At 33.7% G+C, this 17,125-nt stretch overlaps 1 protein-coding gene across 2 annotated transcripts in view; it reads right to left on the minus strand.

Annotated features, from left to right (window-relative positions):
- LOC145292022 (PAN2-PAN3 deadenylation complex catalytic subunit PAN2-like) overlaps window positions 1-16,644 on the minus strand; it is a 147,229-nt gene extending 130,585 nt beyond the window's left edge. Inside the window, exon 1 of one of the 2 annotated variants that reach the window (XM_080138028.1) lies at window positions 16,509-16,644. The gene's annotated coding sequence lies outside the window, so the exon portion shown is untranslated. The remainder of the gene's footprint in view (window positions 1-16,508) is intronic. The other variant, XM_080138029.1, reaches the window with a different exon arrangement.
- Window positions 16,645-17,125: the final 481 nt, after the last annotated feature.

Raw genomic sequence — 17,125 nt, forward strand, 5'->3', positions numbered from 1 at the left:
AAAGGCTTTTTTCCAAGAAGTGGTCGGTCGGCTCACAACTTCTTAAAACTTTTTATATCACATATAAATCATAATATCTACGAGTTAACAATGGAGGTCGCCTGTCTATTTAATTTGCTTGACTTTGAAGAGATAGATATTCAACATTTTTCGCTCGCTGCATGTGGATTAGGCTTTTTCGTATAATAAAAGCGACACTAATTCTGGCGATCACCAGAAATATCCGAAAGCAATCAGATTTGATCAATGTGGAAATATTTTCCTTATATCAGACAATTGTTATTCAATTTGGACAATCCCCTTTTTATGGGGAGCTGGTCTCCACCCCTCTCCAACATCTTGGGAAAATAAAAATAAAAAAGCGTTCCCGCAGTAAATAAAATACTACCCCGCAGTCAAAGTTGACCTAATTAAGCCATTAAAGCGTACACCTAAGTAATTAAATAAATTCAAACGTGTTTCCGTTAGTATTTCGTGGTGGTCCAGTGGTTAACGTCGCACGTTTCTTTTTCACACTTTAATTTCCCACTTTGCCTCAAGGGTTCGGGTTCGATCCTCATACTTACCTACTAAAACTTTTTTTTACCCCCCCCCCACCCGGAGTTTTGATTTACCCAAAACCACACACACCTCCAAACAGCCAGGCAACGCCAGGTACCCCCGCTAATCTATATACATAAAAGCGAAAATGTGTGTATGTATGTATGTTCGTTTTCTGTGTATGCCTTCAGAAGGCTTTTTTCTGGCGGATTCTCGAGGCTGTCGCTCATTTTTTAAACTTTTTATATCACGTCTAAATGATAATATCTACAACTTGACAAGGGGGTCGCCTCTCTATTTAATTTGCCCGATTTTGAAACATTAAATATTCGACAATTGCGGATCGGCGTGTGTAGAGTCGCCTTTTTTGTATAAGAAAAGCAAAACTGGATTCGAACCGGATGTAAACGTCACCGTTAACTATCCCGCAGTAAAATGATTTGACCTCATTAAAAACTGCGATGTTTGACATTCACATTTTAATCACTCTTACATTGACTGTCGCTGTAGCTCAGGTGTTAAGGCTCAGCCTATGGGCCTCAAGGCTCCAGGTTCGAGCCGACCTGTCACCCCCCTTATTTCCCCCCCCCCCATTTTTAAAATCACTGTTTTTTATCATTTTTTTTATATTTAAACAGGGTTAAGTTTACTTTTGGTTCTTCTTTACGCCCCCCCCCAAACGCACATACCTACAAGCACCCGGCCAACGCGGGTAACCCCCCCGCTAGTCTATATATATAAAAGCGAAAATGTTTATGCGTGTGTGTGTTTGTATGTCTCACAAAAACTTTTGACACGGGCCACGGATTTTCGCCACATATGTATCATTTTAAAGCTTCAACCTTCGCCCGACAAATACCGAAAAATTGACCAAAAACATCAATTCCTTCACCCTAAAATCATCAGTTTTTATACAGGGAGAGTGTAGCAAAAAATCATTTCTTCATTTTGCCTTTTCTACGACTACTGCGACCATGACGTCATGATTGACCTAGAAAACATTCATGTTAGTTTAACGTGCTGGTTTTTTAAACATTTCATTTTGTCACTACTTAGTTGTTTGTGTCTTTGGCGTACGGTAACGCGTCAAGCTTTTTTTATTTTTTGCCTTAGCCTCGAGGCTTCGAGTCCAAGCCCACCTTCCGACCAAAACTGTTTTTTTTCTTTTACACCTCTAAACACCAGGGCTTTTTCTTACCCCAAACCCCTACACACACAACGTTGTTATCTTAAGATTGCATTTTTTTTTTCTGATTTTTTTTGTTTTGTTTTGGTTTTTCCGATTTTTTTAACAGGGTTATTACTTACCCCCCCAATACACACACCTACAAACACCCGGGCAACACCGGGTACCCTCCGCTAATCTATATATATAAAAGCGAAAATGTTTGATACGGGTCACGGATTTTCGCCAGATCGGTATCATTTTAAACTTCCAACCTTCACCCGACAAATATCGAAAAATTGGCCAAAAACATTAATTCCTTCACCCTGAAATCAGCAGTTTTCTACAGGGCCGGGGGGGGGGGGTCAGCAAAAACCGTTCTCTCATGACAAGTTCGCTTCTACGCATGCGTCATATGACGTCAAAACATGATTTACTTTAAATATTTGAAAAAGCGACACAATTTCGTCGACGTCGTCTTAGCTCAGTTGCTTAGAGGGCAGCCTCATTATCTAAAGGTTTTGGGTTCGAATCGTGGTGTGAGATGTCTTTTTTTTTTTCGATTTTTTTAAATTTTAATATTGAAACAGGGTTATTTAAGCCAGTGTTTTTTTGTTTTTATTTTTCAGATTTTTTAACAAAGTTTTAACGTTAATTTTTCTGTTTTCTTTTTTTGTTTTTCCCATTTTTACATTTAACATCATTCGTTTGCCTTACGTTAGATTTTTTGTGTTTTTTTTCAAACTTTGCTTATTCTTATGTTTTGAAATAACACCCTCACCCCCGCCCAAGCACACACACCTCCAAACACCCGGGCAACGCTGGGTACCCCCCGCTAGTCTATAATATAAAAGCAAAAGTGTGTGTGTCTGTGTGTGTGTGTGTGTGTGCATTTTTTCTGTATGTCCACCAAAGGCTTTTTTTCGGGGCGGTTCTTGGCTTGCTCGCTCATTTTTATAACTTTTTATATGCTACCAAGATGACAATATCTAAAATTTAAGAAATGACTTGGCGTGTATCTTTAATTTGGGCGATTTTTGCCATATTTATTGGCCCATGCGTGTGTCATTGGCTTTTCAGTATAAAAAAGCGAAACTGAAAAAAAAACTCAGCGGCACTCGTGCTTTGATCAATGCCGGTGAAAAACGTTATATCAGACAATTGCTATTTTGGGCTCCCCCCAACAAGTTGGTTGGTTGGTTGGTTGGCTGGTTGGTTGTTTTACGGCATATCAACCCTTTTTAGGTTATTTAATGCCGAATCCAAAGATTTTGAAGAAAAATTTTTTAATAGAATATATTTGTTGTTTTCAAGTCGGTTTCTATTTAACCCATAGTTAAGACCCTAACAGGTACTACCACTCCGGGTCAGAGTGGACCTGGGAGCAATGGCAATTAATGGGTGGTTCCACACTCCCCAAAGCCCGCAAGCTGAGGTCTCACCACTAGATATAGTTTAAGGTCATATCTAGGACCACCCAACAAGTTGGAGAGAGAAAAAATAAAACCAAAAAAAAAAAAACTGTCTTGCAGAAATAGTTAACTGCGGGACCTCAATTTGAACTCATTCACTTTTTAATCGCTAAATTTAATGTCTTACATTGCTTCCATCGCCATAGCGCATGTGTATGTCATCAGCTTATTGACCTCAAAGCTCCAGGTTTGAGCCTACCTGCTCCCCCCTTTTTTCTTTTACACCTACAAAAGATTTTTTCCCATTTTTAAAATTGCTGTTTTTTTGTTTTATTTTTTTAAAGAAGTTTAACATCATTTTTTTTTATATTTAAATAGGGTTAAGTTTCCATTTTGTTCTGCCTTACCCCTCTCCCAACACACACACCTCCAAATACCCAGGCAACGCCGGGCACCCCCGCTAGTATTGAATAAAATATCAAATAAATAAATAAACTTTTGACAAGTCACACCCTGAAAAAAAAAAAAAAAAAAAAAAAAAAGAAAGACAAGATTTACAATTCAAGAGACTAAAGATCATCTATAATGTAAAGAGCATAAATCTGTTTAAATGTATGCATGTATGTATGTTTGTATGTCTGCCTAAAACTTTCGATAGAGGCGACGGATTTTCACGAGATTGGTATCATTTTGAAGCTTGACCTTTCAGACGACATATATTGAAAATTTGGCTAAAAAACTTCCTTCACCCTCAACTGGGCACTTTTCTTTTTGGAGGGGGAGCAAAAAATCGTTCCTTCATGACAATTTAGCCGAACACACATGCGCAAAAAAGTTCTTTCTTGAATTAGTTTAAATATAAAAATCCACCTAACTTCACTCACGCGATCATAGATCAGTTGTTATAGTGGCAGCATCATTATTTTAAGATTGTACATTCAAGATATCAGATATTTTTTTTTTGATTTTTAAAGTTTTAATATTGTTTTTTTGTTTGTTTTTCCGATTTAAAAAAGTTATATTTAAACAGGTTTATTACTTTTGCTTATTCTTTATTTTCCATTTTCTTTTGATTTACCCCCCCCCCACACACACACCTCACCATACCCGGGCAAAGTTTGGTAAACACCCCCCCCTCCACTGGTCTAATATATAAAATGCAAAATAGGCGTGCACGTTTGTGTATGTCCACAAAAGGCTTTTTTCATCGGGGTTCTTTCATCGATTAGATTCCAGGAGAAGTTTTCTTATACTTCCTAGATCGTAATATCTAAGATTGCAAACGGATCTTTTTTGATCAAGTTTTAACAAATTCCCTCGTTTCGAGTGTTTGTTTGTCTTTTTTGTATAAATAAAGTGAAACTAATTGAACGCAAAGGCTAACTCCCGACCTCTGCCCAGGTAGTATCTGTTCTGTAATTGATCCTTGGTCAATGTAGGGGAAACCCTTCATACTGAGACAATTACTATTTATTTGGATACTGCCAGAGTGCCCCCTTTTTTGGTGGAGCTGGCTTTCCCCCTCATTAAAAACGACCTTCATGGGAGGTTTAAAAGCGTTTAAAAGCAATGCCATTTCCGCAAGTCATCTTTTTGATGGACTACATTAAATTTGAATGGTTTACACTTCCGGCCGTGTCGTGGAGTAGCGGTAAGACGTCAGGTTTTCAGGTTTTCTTTCACTTTTTTTTCCACCTTTGCGTCATGGGTTTGAGCCTGCCTGCCTGCTTCCCTACTACCACTTTTTTTTGTACTCAACAAATACCTCCAAACACCCAGGCAACAGCAGGCACCCCTGCTAGTATAAAAATAAACGATAAATATACAAAAATAGGGTTGACTTGGTTGGGGTGATATTAACTTCATTGCTGTATCAAATGAGATCCATGCTACTTTAGAAATTAAAGTGTTGCATTATTATTCAAGTTTGGCCATCATCACCATTAAAGGATACTTTTGGATTCTGCTCTTTTCTCGTTCTTTTGTTATTATTGACAATTGTTGTTAGGATTATTATTTACATTTTTTAAGACACTGTCATTGTTTTCTTTTATAATGTTTATCTTGTTTTTGAAAAATATCCTGTTTGGGAAGGATTTTTTAATAACCATAGTCAACTTTCATCAGTCCACGAAGGAGATGCCTTCTGCTAAAGCCAATAAAAATAAAGGGAATAAGAATTATTGTGAAGTCAAAAGAAATTACTGAAACTAAGATGGATACAATTGAAGATGGACAGAATAATGTTTGGATGAAATCCACCATTTTGTCTAAAAACAGGCAAAGGAGATGAGCGAATTTGTGACTAAAGACAAAGAACTTCCCAATTTAATTTAGGAGAAGCGATTAAAAAAAAAGAATTGTGTCAGTATTTAAAAGACAAAGAATTTACAGAGGGGAATAAAAATGATGCAATTAAATTCCTAGTAGAGATAAGAATAAAACCTCTACAAATCATAAAAGGAAAGGCATATTTTATGTTTGGACATTCTTTTACCCAACGAAGAAAGTTGTAAAGATTTAATTGAAAAAAGACTTTTTATTGAAGAAAAATCAACTTTGAACAGAATATAGTTAATGAAAGGAATAACTAACCATTTTCAAAGTTTCTAATTGTCTCCTTTGAAATTGTTGCTATTCTACATTCTTCAGTATGAGGATATTGAAACTTTCAACAAAATGAAAGAAAAATGTCATTTTGATTTCATAGTCAACAAAAAGAATTTTCCTAGAAATTCCTGGTTTACTCGTTTCTGATGGTGATAAGCTACCAGTAATCATGATGGAAAAAAAAACAACCTGCTAAATGTGTTGGAAAAGTAGTCACCAATATTGTAAAATGAAAACGCAGATGCAAAAACAATGAATGTAGGAAAACATTTAATACTGCCACTCTGCCCAGCAGCAAAAAATATTTATAAAGAATCCGAGGAAAAAAAAAAATGAACTGCCTGTTTTTAAAGAAAGTGAAAGTCATAAAGGAATGGATTGGGAGAAACAAGTTCTAAAAATTATTGTAATTCTAGGAAAGATTTATATTCAAAATAAAAACAAAAAAACACCACTTCAAAAAGACATTATTTTTATTACCATCTGTGCCACCTTTAAATGGTAAAACTCTATACTCTCACTCTGCTAACCCATAAAACAAATTACCACTGCATCCGGCTACACACTCCGATTCCTTCACTATTTATTACATCCATACAATCACGCTAAAAAAGCTAAAAGCAAGTTAGAACAGTAAAAAGCACTAAGAAATGCAGCATGCCACTTGATCCTGCAATGTTCAGAAATTACTACGATTGGGATATAAATTTAAACCAATTAAAACTTTTTTCTGGGAAGGCACAGATTTTCATTCATCTCCACTCTTTATAGAGATTTCAAATTAATTTCCCTTAAGATCTCCCAAGAGATAGGCAAAGGATCATTGAGACAAATCATAAAAAAAACCTCTAATGTTTATTTGTGGAGCAACCTTGGTCTACTGAGAATGATACTCTATTTAGCCAGTGTAAATGGGCAAAATCTAAGATTACGATGGAGCATGTTTCAAGATTTTCAGCATATAGGCGTGGATATACATTGCTTAAAGAAGAGACACTTTATTTTGGGTGACTATGAAAACATCTTGTCTAGGGATTTCTTTGGCTTATTTTGATAATCACTCTAAGAGTATCACACTGCTTTGAATGCGATCATTATTTAGTTGATTTGAAAGGCAGGCTATGTGTCCGATAAATATCACCAAAGAGACGACTTTTTGTCTTGTTAGGATTTATGCTACAAAGAGTGGTGACATTTTTTTCCCAGATTGAACCCTATTTTATTTCATAATGTAGAGCACTTTTACCAGGTAATTGGAATGATCCCAATATGGATCTGTTATGTTGTCATGGAATATAACTGGTTATTAAATGTGGAAATTACAAGAAGATATCGTTTTGGCACCAAATTATTTATTTTTTTAAACAGAAAAATAGTAAAACGTTAGAGCAACAGATTATGTGAAATGCTGTGTCAGCCATCTTGAAAAGTCTTCCCCTTTCCGATCCAGGGGAGATAACTCTTTGCTTTTCGGTTATTTCCCTTTATAACATGATCATAAGGAAAATTTGTGATTTATGGTCGGGTTGAGCTTGATTTTATTAATAAATTCTGGAATGAAATAATAAAAAAAAAATAAAAAAACAGTACTGACTTAAACTGCTAATTGTGATGCCAGAGTGGAGCAGCTTTTACCAAACATTACCTTGATAGGTTCTTAGTTAACATAGTAGATGTAGCACTCTTACATTTTCCAGGTTTTCATGAGATAGTTTACATGAATCATAGGCTAGTTTGAATATGTGTAAACTTAAATAAATAGCCTTGATTAGAGATTAGCTAGTTACTGGAAGTTCAACACATCATTATTCAAAATCAGAGGGAACTGTCAGTTGTTGTGATTAAGAAAACTATTATTTGCTGCTAATTATAATAGTCAGTCCAATCTTGCTAACAATGCAGCTAAATCACACTAGAAATGAGAATAGATGGGTTGTCAAAGAAGTAATACTAGCTAAAGCGGAGTTGGCTTCCTTATTAAGAATACCAAATGAAGTTAGGATATGGTTAAAAAGAATATCTCTCAAAACGATCAAAATAACTGCAAAATTGCATATAGAGAACATCACAGTGCTAGCATCAAACTGCCGAATGAACAACATAACAACAAATGAAAGCATTTTGGAGGCCTTTTGCTCCTTTTTCCATGATGTTTTTACTAGAGAGCCTAGACTGTATAGTTCTACATCTATTTAACCGATTTTTCTAGCCTCAAGGCAACTGAAATGGCTGGATAACAGAGGCTAAAATCTGAGAAACTTTGAAAAAGCTTTAGTAATACTACCTGTAAATTCATTACCCAAAGATGCTGACAGTGTTCTTTCCTTGAGGAATAGAGTGGAATGGAGGTGTGCGATTTTGCACATCTCTTATCTTTTGTTGGTATTGTCATTTCTATGTTCTTTCTTACATTTTATTGTATAGTAAGGCTTCTTTAATTCACCTGAGATGTGTTATCTTTATTCAACTGAAAACAGTCTGGGAATGCTAAGCGTTGACATTTGTCAACAATTACTTTGTATGCAACTACAAGAAAATGGCGATATTTGCAAAAAATTGCTTTGAAAGCCTTTTCAGCTTTAAAAAGTGTACACTAGGCTGATTGTGCTCCGTTGAATGTGAGTGTAGACAGTGAAGAATCGCCTCTCTAAGAATGTCAGAAGTTATATTATACTTGGAACTAAAGATAATTATCAGGGAAACCAGACATTGTCCAGGAGTGCATGTGGATCAACAAATATCCCACCCTATCATACTTTTATTGTCATTCAAATTGATTCAATTCTTGTTCTTGTTATGAACCCCCTCCCCGCAGTGTACCAGAAAGAAGCTTCACATGCCTCCCCACAGTGACAATTCACAATACATTGTAGTCTACATGCACTGTAGAGAATTTACTGTTAATTTTATAAAATTATCTGTAAATAATGGCTTCCCTTAAAGTTTAAAATGCAAAAGTCAAGTATCATGGTTCAATTATGCTCTAAACAAAAGAATTCATTTCGAACGCACCCGTCTTCACAAAAGAACCAACTGTTGATTTTATGCAATTATTTTTACCTCATCACTTGAATTAAAGTTAAATGTACAAAAGTCAAGTATCATCAAATTGTGCACTAAAAAGACTCATTCATTTCAAATGCACCTATCTTAAAAAAGAATATGCAGTTTATTTTAAAGGCTGGGCCTTTCCGCTTGTGTGGTGATAAAATTACTCAAATGCAACTGTGATGTTAGATTGTATAAAAGTGTTAACTTTGGTCAAAATTGCACTTCCTTCTTTAATTAAATTTTATTGATTTTCGATACTTATCAGATTCATTCCAATACAAAACTTATGTAAGAACACTCCCAGACACATCAAGTACCTTTGTGTAAAATTTAAAAAAAAAAAAATCAGCTCAGCTATTTTTGAGTTCATAGACACACAAAGTTCCTTTTATATGATAGCAGAGATTTGATAGACAAGATGCGTTTTACAAAGTAGGAAAAGCACTATTTGGCCTTGAACATCTGAATTAAAGTAAATAATGTACGTTGACATACATTTTGTTTTGCTCCATTGTTGATTAATAGTGCCCACTCTCATTCTCCCTTAGATGATAGACTGTATATGCCAATTTTCATCCTTTGTATGTAGTAAATGAATCATTTTGCTCATCTCTAGATGTTTTGCTGACTAATGTTTTCTCCAAGTATGATAGTGAGATCAGTGAAAGCTGCTTGCCTACTCCATTTTTGACCTTATGTCACATTTTTGCATTTCTTCACAATATTGAGAGTTTTTGATTTTTATACTTATAAAAACTGGTTTATCATATCTTTTATATTGGATATGGTCCCTTCATTGCAAAATCAGGTTAGAGCAGTTTATACTGCTAACCAAAATAGTTCAGTGTTACATCATTACACATTTCTAGTTTTTACGTTTGCTAAGGCTGCAGCTTACTTCTAATCTCTTCTGAGCTAATTTAGCAAACCAAACAGAGTAATTAGAGTATCACCAGTTACCTAAACACATTTTGCTTGGTTAGGCTGGCTGGACTAACTCGGTGAGTGCCAATATTGTTAGGATTATATTTTGTGCCTTTATACAGGGTGATTTTTTTAGAGACAGTAAACTGTAAATTAAAATAATTCACAGAAAAAATATTTTTCTTATAAAAATATGTGCTTTATTCCAAAGATTAATTTTTGACATTTATAATTTAAATACAATTTTGGGTATATGGTTTGCGCATAATCTAGAGATCCAATTTTAACAACTTTATGCATTGAATTAGGCTGTATTTCAGCAATAACATGTCATATATTCTCTCCCAAGTGGTCTTTTTTGTCTGGTTTATCAATGTAGACATGCGACTTTACATATCCCTAAAGAAAATAATCACACAAACAAGATGGTTAGTTGACGGGTCCATTTCATCAAATTATTTGTTCATCAAATGCTTCCCTCAGTAAAATAGTTAACAGACCTTGGATGAAGTTGCAGATTGGGATAACAAGTACTCTTTCCACAAGCAATCAATCTGACTGAACCAACTATTATTTCACAAACTCGATATTCAGGAGGGCGATATTTTCAATAGTCAACAACGATGGCATCAATTGGTGAAATATTATTTCTCATTGTAAATTTAAATCAAACATAAAGGATTTTTTAAATTATGTTTTAATAATTTATCAATATTTTATTTGTATTTAAAAATTCATTCATTTCTGCTGAATTATATTTAAATAGCTGCAAAAAATGCCAAAACATTATCAATTTTTAACATTTTTTTAAAGTGATTTTCAGCTTAATTCTTTTTAAAAAATTTAATTTATTAATTTTTGTTTTCTCAGGAGCTTCAAATTTTCTTCTTTATAAAAAATATTTAATAAAAAAAGGTTTTAATGCATTATTTCAGAAATTTTTAACTTTATCTTTTGTTATGTTAAAAACTGTGATGTGATGAGTCTGAACCTGAATCAAGTAATTAAAATGGCTCCAATTTGCCTTATCTTTGCCCTAAAGGTTGCAATCTGTTTTTTTTCTTTTGGTAAGAGTTCAGTGAAGCTAAAATCAACATATAAACAGTAAGCTATTTTAGCAGATAAATTTCTTTTATGATAGATGTCAATGCTTTCAATGTCTGGCTAATCGCAAAATTCAGTGTCGCCACAACTGATATATTTATTGTCGAATGTATAAAGAATGTGATGTTGGTTTGTTAACTTTGCACCACAGACAAAATTAAGCGTGTTCTACTGTTACAACTAAAAAAATGGTGTTTTTGCCGTGTACAGACAGCTTTGTAAAGAACAAAAGATAGATGCGGAACAAATTAAACAAGCTTTTATGACTGTATATGTGACAAATAGGTCCAAAATGATTTGGAAACCTAAACAATTTTGATCAACAAGACCAACTTTAATGTAGCATTTGATCAAAGTCGAAAAGCATGAAAAGCACATTGTGAAAACAGGTGAATTGGCAAATAGAGTACAGCAGTATAAAGTTCTCGATCATGTGTGAGGTGTGCATGCGGAACACATTGCATTATAGCAGCACAACCGATGGTTATTGTTATATCCTAAGAAACAACTTGGACCTCTCACAAACGGCTCATGTCCTTTGATGGCAGTTGTAGAAGAACAGAAGCAGAGAGTGATGGTTACAAGAAGCTGATGTGTTACTTCTGGATTTGAGCAATGCATACCTACAAATTCAACTTGACAAATTGCTATCTCTTTTTGAAACAGAGATCATCAACGCGATTAGGTTTTAGCCTAAAATGTGATTATGAAATCTTATCACTGTGATAACACCCCAAGATCAGAAAATTAAGAGTGCCATGTTTCAACAACTTCATTAACAAAGACCTAGTTTCTGCAGCATGCATACAACAGCAGGTTTTAAATGACAGGTTAGTTTGTAAAGATCAAGAGTAACTGAGAGACGGAACTAGTGTTCTCAGTCTGAAAGCCTGGGGAGAGTGATTCTCTTCGGTGGAAATAAGAGGTCAGATTCCAGAGATTCCTCATACAATAACCTGTCAACATATATTTTTTGTGTGTGGGTTAGGGTAAGAAAAAAAAAATGATATTCCTGGAAGGATGGTCTCATGACAACAGAAAAAAATACTAGACTAATACTAACCTTGAATTAAACATTAAAAGAAAATACAAAAGTACATTAATATAGTTCTAGATTTAGATATCAAATTTCCATTAATAGAAAATATACTCATGCGTGTCAAGCATAAACAAAGAAACAGATGTGCACATGTAATCGAATTGAATTATCTTTAGTCTATGAGAATGGATCTTAATTTTTTTTTTTTTTTTGGTTAAAAAAAAAAAAAAAAAAGTAGAGAAGTACTAACTACAGACAAAAGTAGACATTGATACCTTCACATGAAATTATATAAAAATAAAGACAAAGCTGAACATGAAAAGTCCTACAATAATATTTGGGCAAAATTTGGCTTTATTCATCAACAATTCTCTCTTTTTAGAGTGATAGGCTGATTCCAATGATTCTCTAACAATTTAATCTCTCAACTATATAATAGATGATTTATTTTGGACCTCAAAATACGCCTTAGTTTCCAATATCACTTCTTCATTGGAGACAAATCTTTTTTCTTGGAATATTCTTTCAAAGTCTGCAAACAGAATGGGGGCCAGATCAAGAGAATAGGTTAGATGTGGAATCAATAAAAAGTCCAAGTCATGTATTTTTGCCGTGGTTGCATTAATTGGCTTTTGACATAATGAATTGTCTAAGTAAAAAAAACACTTTTTCTTCTTCACTTGTGAGCGATTTTTAATAATTTCACACTTATAATTACATATATTTGCTACTGATGTTTCTTCTTTTCTAAAGGTAGTCAATGAATGAAATAACTTGTGCATCCCAAAAATACAGAGGTCAAAACCTTGTCTGCTGATGTTTGCTTCTCTGGTCAGTTTGGGTGACTTTCCACTCAACTGACTGACAATTTGAATGAAAGAGTGGAGTAGTGGATCCACTTCTAACACGATGGACGTGAGTTTGTGTTTATCATCGAAGCTTCATGGACTCATTAATTGAAGGGCGAATTAGTCTCTATTTGTCTTGGCACCGTGAGACAATTTAACCTAACTCATTAGGTTTTCCTACCAGACGAAATATCATCTTTTTAAATCAGCAACTATGCTGACATTGGGATCCCCACTTCAATGGAATATCGGCACCTTGAAAGAATGTAGAAATGTTGGACTCTAAACAAGAAACCAGGAAAGCCTTCACAGAAGAAGAAAATCTACCACTTCATAAGAAGTTTACCTAACAGACTCGAAAGAGTGACATAAATGACACAGCACTTTTGCAAATGATGAAAAGACTTGACCAGCTGCATCAACCAGGTAAGTTTGTTTTTCAATGTTGTGTCAATTTTTCCAAACTCCAGAGTTTTAAATTATGTGAGAATAAATTTCTCAGGCACTTCTGCATGACAATGACATATTAGCAACAGAGACTAGTTATCGATCTCTGTTCTTCAAAAGAGAACTGCTGTCTAGCGGCCATTATGTGAACCTTAAATATAAACAAGTGTTTATTATACGCTAAAAATATATAATGAAATAAATAACGCAAAAATATATGAAAATCGAAACATTTATTGTATAAAAATGTATCAAAATATAATTTCAATGTATTAATATAATTTCTTTTCAATGAGTGATTTAGGTATCAAAATATAATTTTAGTTTGTCAATGTAACAAAATAGAATTTTTAAAAACATGAAACGTTTATAGAGGTTTTAAAAATAATTTGTTTGTTTTTTTACACAAGGATCGTTTTTTTTTGGGGGGGGTCACAGAAGTTTTTTTTTACATGGAAGTCACCACTTATCAAGGCCCAGAAGCCACTAGGGGATAAAGGTTATTGCGTGTACGATATAGTATATGGGATAGTATCGTAGTAATCGTTAGTATTGGAGATTTGATAAAGTAGCTTACTTAAGGGGGCGGTTCATCAGGAATTTGTTTATGTTGGACTTGAAGATTTATAAAAATTTATAGAAATTTTTTAATAATATATATTTTTTTTCAATGTGTGATTTTCATTGAAACCTTTTTGAATATAGTGGTGTTTTGCACAATTACAAGGGATAGAGTTCCCTTATTTGTTCAAAAAACCCTTCCAAGGGATTGTCTTTGCACAAACTTTTAGAAAGGTACGAGTTATTGACCCCTGTTCGGCTGACACAAGCCCTCTATCGGCCATTCTTGAAACTAAAATACACACATTCACCTCGTCATTGTCATACAGAACGGTCATTTCTCACAGCCTGTTCTTAAATGTTAAGTCCAAATGGCAATTCGAAAATAATAAAAGAATAAGGTGCAGAATAGTTAACAGTCGAGATACCATAAGTTTGTTTACGTATACTTTATTTTAGATTAACCACATTGTTTAACAAATAAAAGGATTAAATGTGTTTTATTTCATAATTTAAAATGTTTATTGTATGATTAAACGGTGCTAGTGCAGAGAGTGATCCGATCCGCGCTATTTTTTAAATCGTATTTCCAAGTTTAATTAAAGTTTTATGATATGTTTTTTTTTTTATTCCATTGTAAGGTTGAAGTATAGAATAGGTACAAAACACCCTCCCCTCCCCATGTTAAAAATGGCTTTTCAAATAATAACGTTATTATTTACGTCCGGATCACTCACTGCACCAGTACCGATTAAACATTTAAAACATTAAACAATACAAATAATACGTTTTTTTAACAAATTAAAAAAAAAAAAAATTAAAAATGAAGTTTTAAAATGATTAAATGTGCTTTATTTTATAATTTAAAATTGAAAACATTGAACAATACAAATAATATTTTGGTTTGATTTAACATTTTATATTGTTCTCGGATGCATATGAAGACGTGTCTCCACAAAAATTCAATATTTAACTTCATCTTTCATTATTTCTTTTCGAGAACATTAACAAAACGAACATTTTATTTATATTGTTGAATGTTTTTATTTTGAAATTATAAAATAAAACACATTTAATCATTTTAAAACTTCATCTTGCATTATTTCTCTTTTTTGTGGTACTCCTGCAGTATTTTACCCACCGATTTCACGATCTTAGCCGAGCGTTGATCGACATCCGTCGGAAAACGCCGGAACATGGCGAGCGGTACGATACTCTATCGGCCAATCAGGGCGCTTCAAACGAACGCGCAGCAGACGAATAATTTTCATTGAAATTACACACATAGCGTTTCATTTCAGTTATTTTATTGTTCAAAGTAAAAATACACAGCCTTTCATTTCAGCTATTTAATTTAGCGATAAAAAAAAAAAAAAAAAAAACCGGGAGCTGTTGGAAACATATTTATGCGAATTTATGTGGAGACAAAAATTTGGACACAACCCTTTTGTCTCCATAATAAATCAAATCGCGGAAGGCTACCCGGTTTGGGAAGGAGCTTCTTTCCACATCCTCTGAAAACCCTTTGCTCCCTACTTTGCCTCTCTACAGTCAGTAGAAAATCTTCCAGTCGGAACTAAAGATAAACAGTAATTGTTGTCCCCCCCCCCACAAACATTACTGAAAAAAAAAAAACAAAAAAAAAACATTGTTGTTACTGTTTAATAACGTTTTGTTAAAAACAAACAAACAAAACAAAAAACATTGAAGTGTTTATTACTGTTGCTTACCCCCCCCCCCAAAAAAAAGCTATCGGAAAACAAAATGAACCAAAAAAAAAAAAATATTCAACAAAATAAATTTATTTTACTTTAAAAAAACTTACGGTAAGTGTTTGTGATTCATTTTATCCAAATTTTTTGTATTAATTTTATGTTGTGTGTGTGTGTGTAATATCTTTTCCTTGTAATGTTGTTGCTATTCACATACTTTTAGCGTTCTTGCACCGTAGTAGCTCCGAATTCTCGGCTTTCGTCGGCGTTAACGCCGAAAGCGTTCGTCAACGCTCGGCTAAGATCGTGAAATCGGTGGGTAAAATACTGCAGGAGTACCAAACAAACTTATATTTACCCCGGTGTCGACCCAACGTGTCCCTTCTTTTGATAACAGGATTCGAGACTATTTGTACAACTAAACGGCAAATCTGCATTTTTTTTTTTTTTTTCGTTATGAAGTTAAGCAATCGTCTAAGATGCCATTATGGGTTTTGGGTAGGAATAAAACACACGACCACGGAAATAAAATTATTAAATAAAACATATTACAGCTTCCAACCAAACGATATAATGTATACTAACTATACAGTATCGTTTGTTTATTGTTTTTGTCTTTTTTATGAGTTAAATATTCTGGACTTTTACGTTAAAATAATTTTTGTTTTTATGCTATTGATCGGCCGTTTTCTTCAAGACCACACAACTTTTAGGGCCGTTAAAGTTCAATTTCACTATAAACAAAAAGTAGAGACAAAGGAAAGCAAAGGTGTAAGGCGCAGAAAGGAACAGACAATAAAAACACGAAACAATTTCTGTTGTCAAATTATTTGATATGCCAATACAGAAATCAAATCAAACAATATTACACATTTAAAGTTTAAAAGAAAATATGATTTTTTAATGTCCATTATTTTTGTTTTTATTATTGAATTCGCTACAATAAACACTTTTTTTCACTCATAATAAAAACAAAAAACACGAGTTTGTCACGGGCAGTAACAGTTACACGCAATGTTTTCTTCTAGCAATTATTACTGCGTTAATAATACACGATTTATGACGATAATGCCATGGAAAATACATTGCACTTACAATATATTGTAGCCTGAATCCTCCGAGAGAAATGAATATATTTAGTGCACTAAATGCAGCTATTAAATAATCACATTCGGCGCCATTGCAGTGATATCGAATCGTGTTCTTCTGCACAGAAGATTAATTTATTACCAAGAGTTACTCCCCTTGAGTTCTTTTTTCTTTTTTTTAGTTGGTATTTTTTCACAAATTGACTTTGGTAGATCTAAATAGTTAATTTAAGATGAACTAAAACTGAGTCATTTTGTCATCCATGAGAGTACAAGAATTATTTCTCATTTTCCCCTCTTCATAATTGATTTCTGTTCTGTGATGGGCTCTCCCAACAATTTTATTTTGTTTTTAGTTTCATTTATAAAGGTGGTATTATCTATGACATTTAAACATTCATTTAAATATCATAGACTCCTTCATAATTAAAAAAAATAAAATAAAATGCAACACTCAAGAACAAGACCAACAAATAGCAATCAACTCGAACACTGCCTTTATATATATTAAAAAAATAATTTAATTTAACAAACTAGTTTTTATTATTGTGTGGACTATTAACTCTCTTTTGCCTGGTAATCCGTTACAAAAAAAACTGTAGCATGAACAGCTTCTTATGAAAG

The sequence above is a fragment of the Euprymna scolopes genome, chromosome 13 (assembly GCF_053919585.1).
Source record: "Euprymna scolopes isolate OS-2025 chromosome 13, ASM5391958v1, whole genome shotgun sequence".
Taxonomy (NCBI): domain Eukaryota; kingdom Metazoa; phylum Mollusca; class Cephalopoda; order Sepiida; family Sepiolidae; genus Euprymna; species Euprymna scolopes.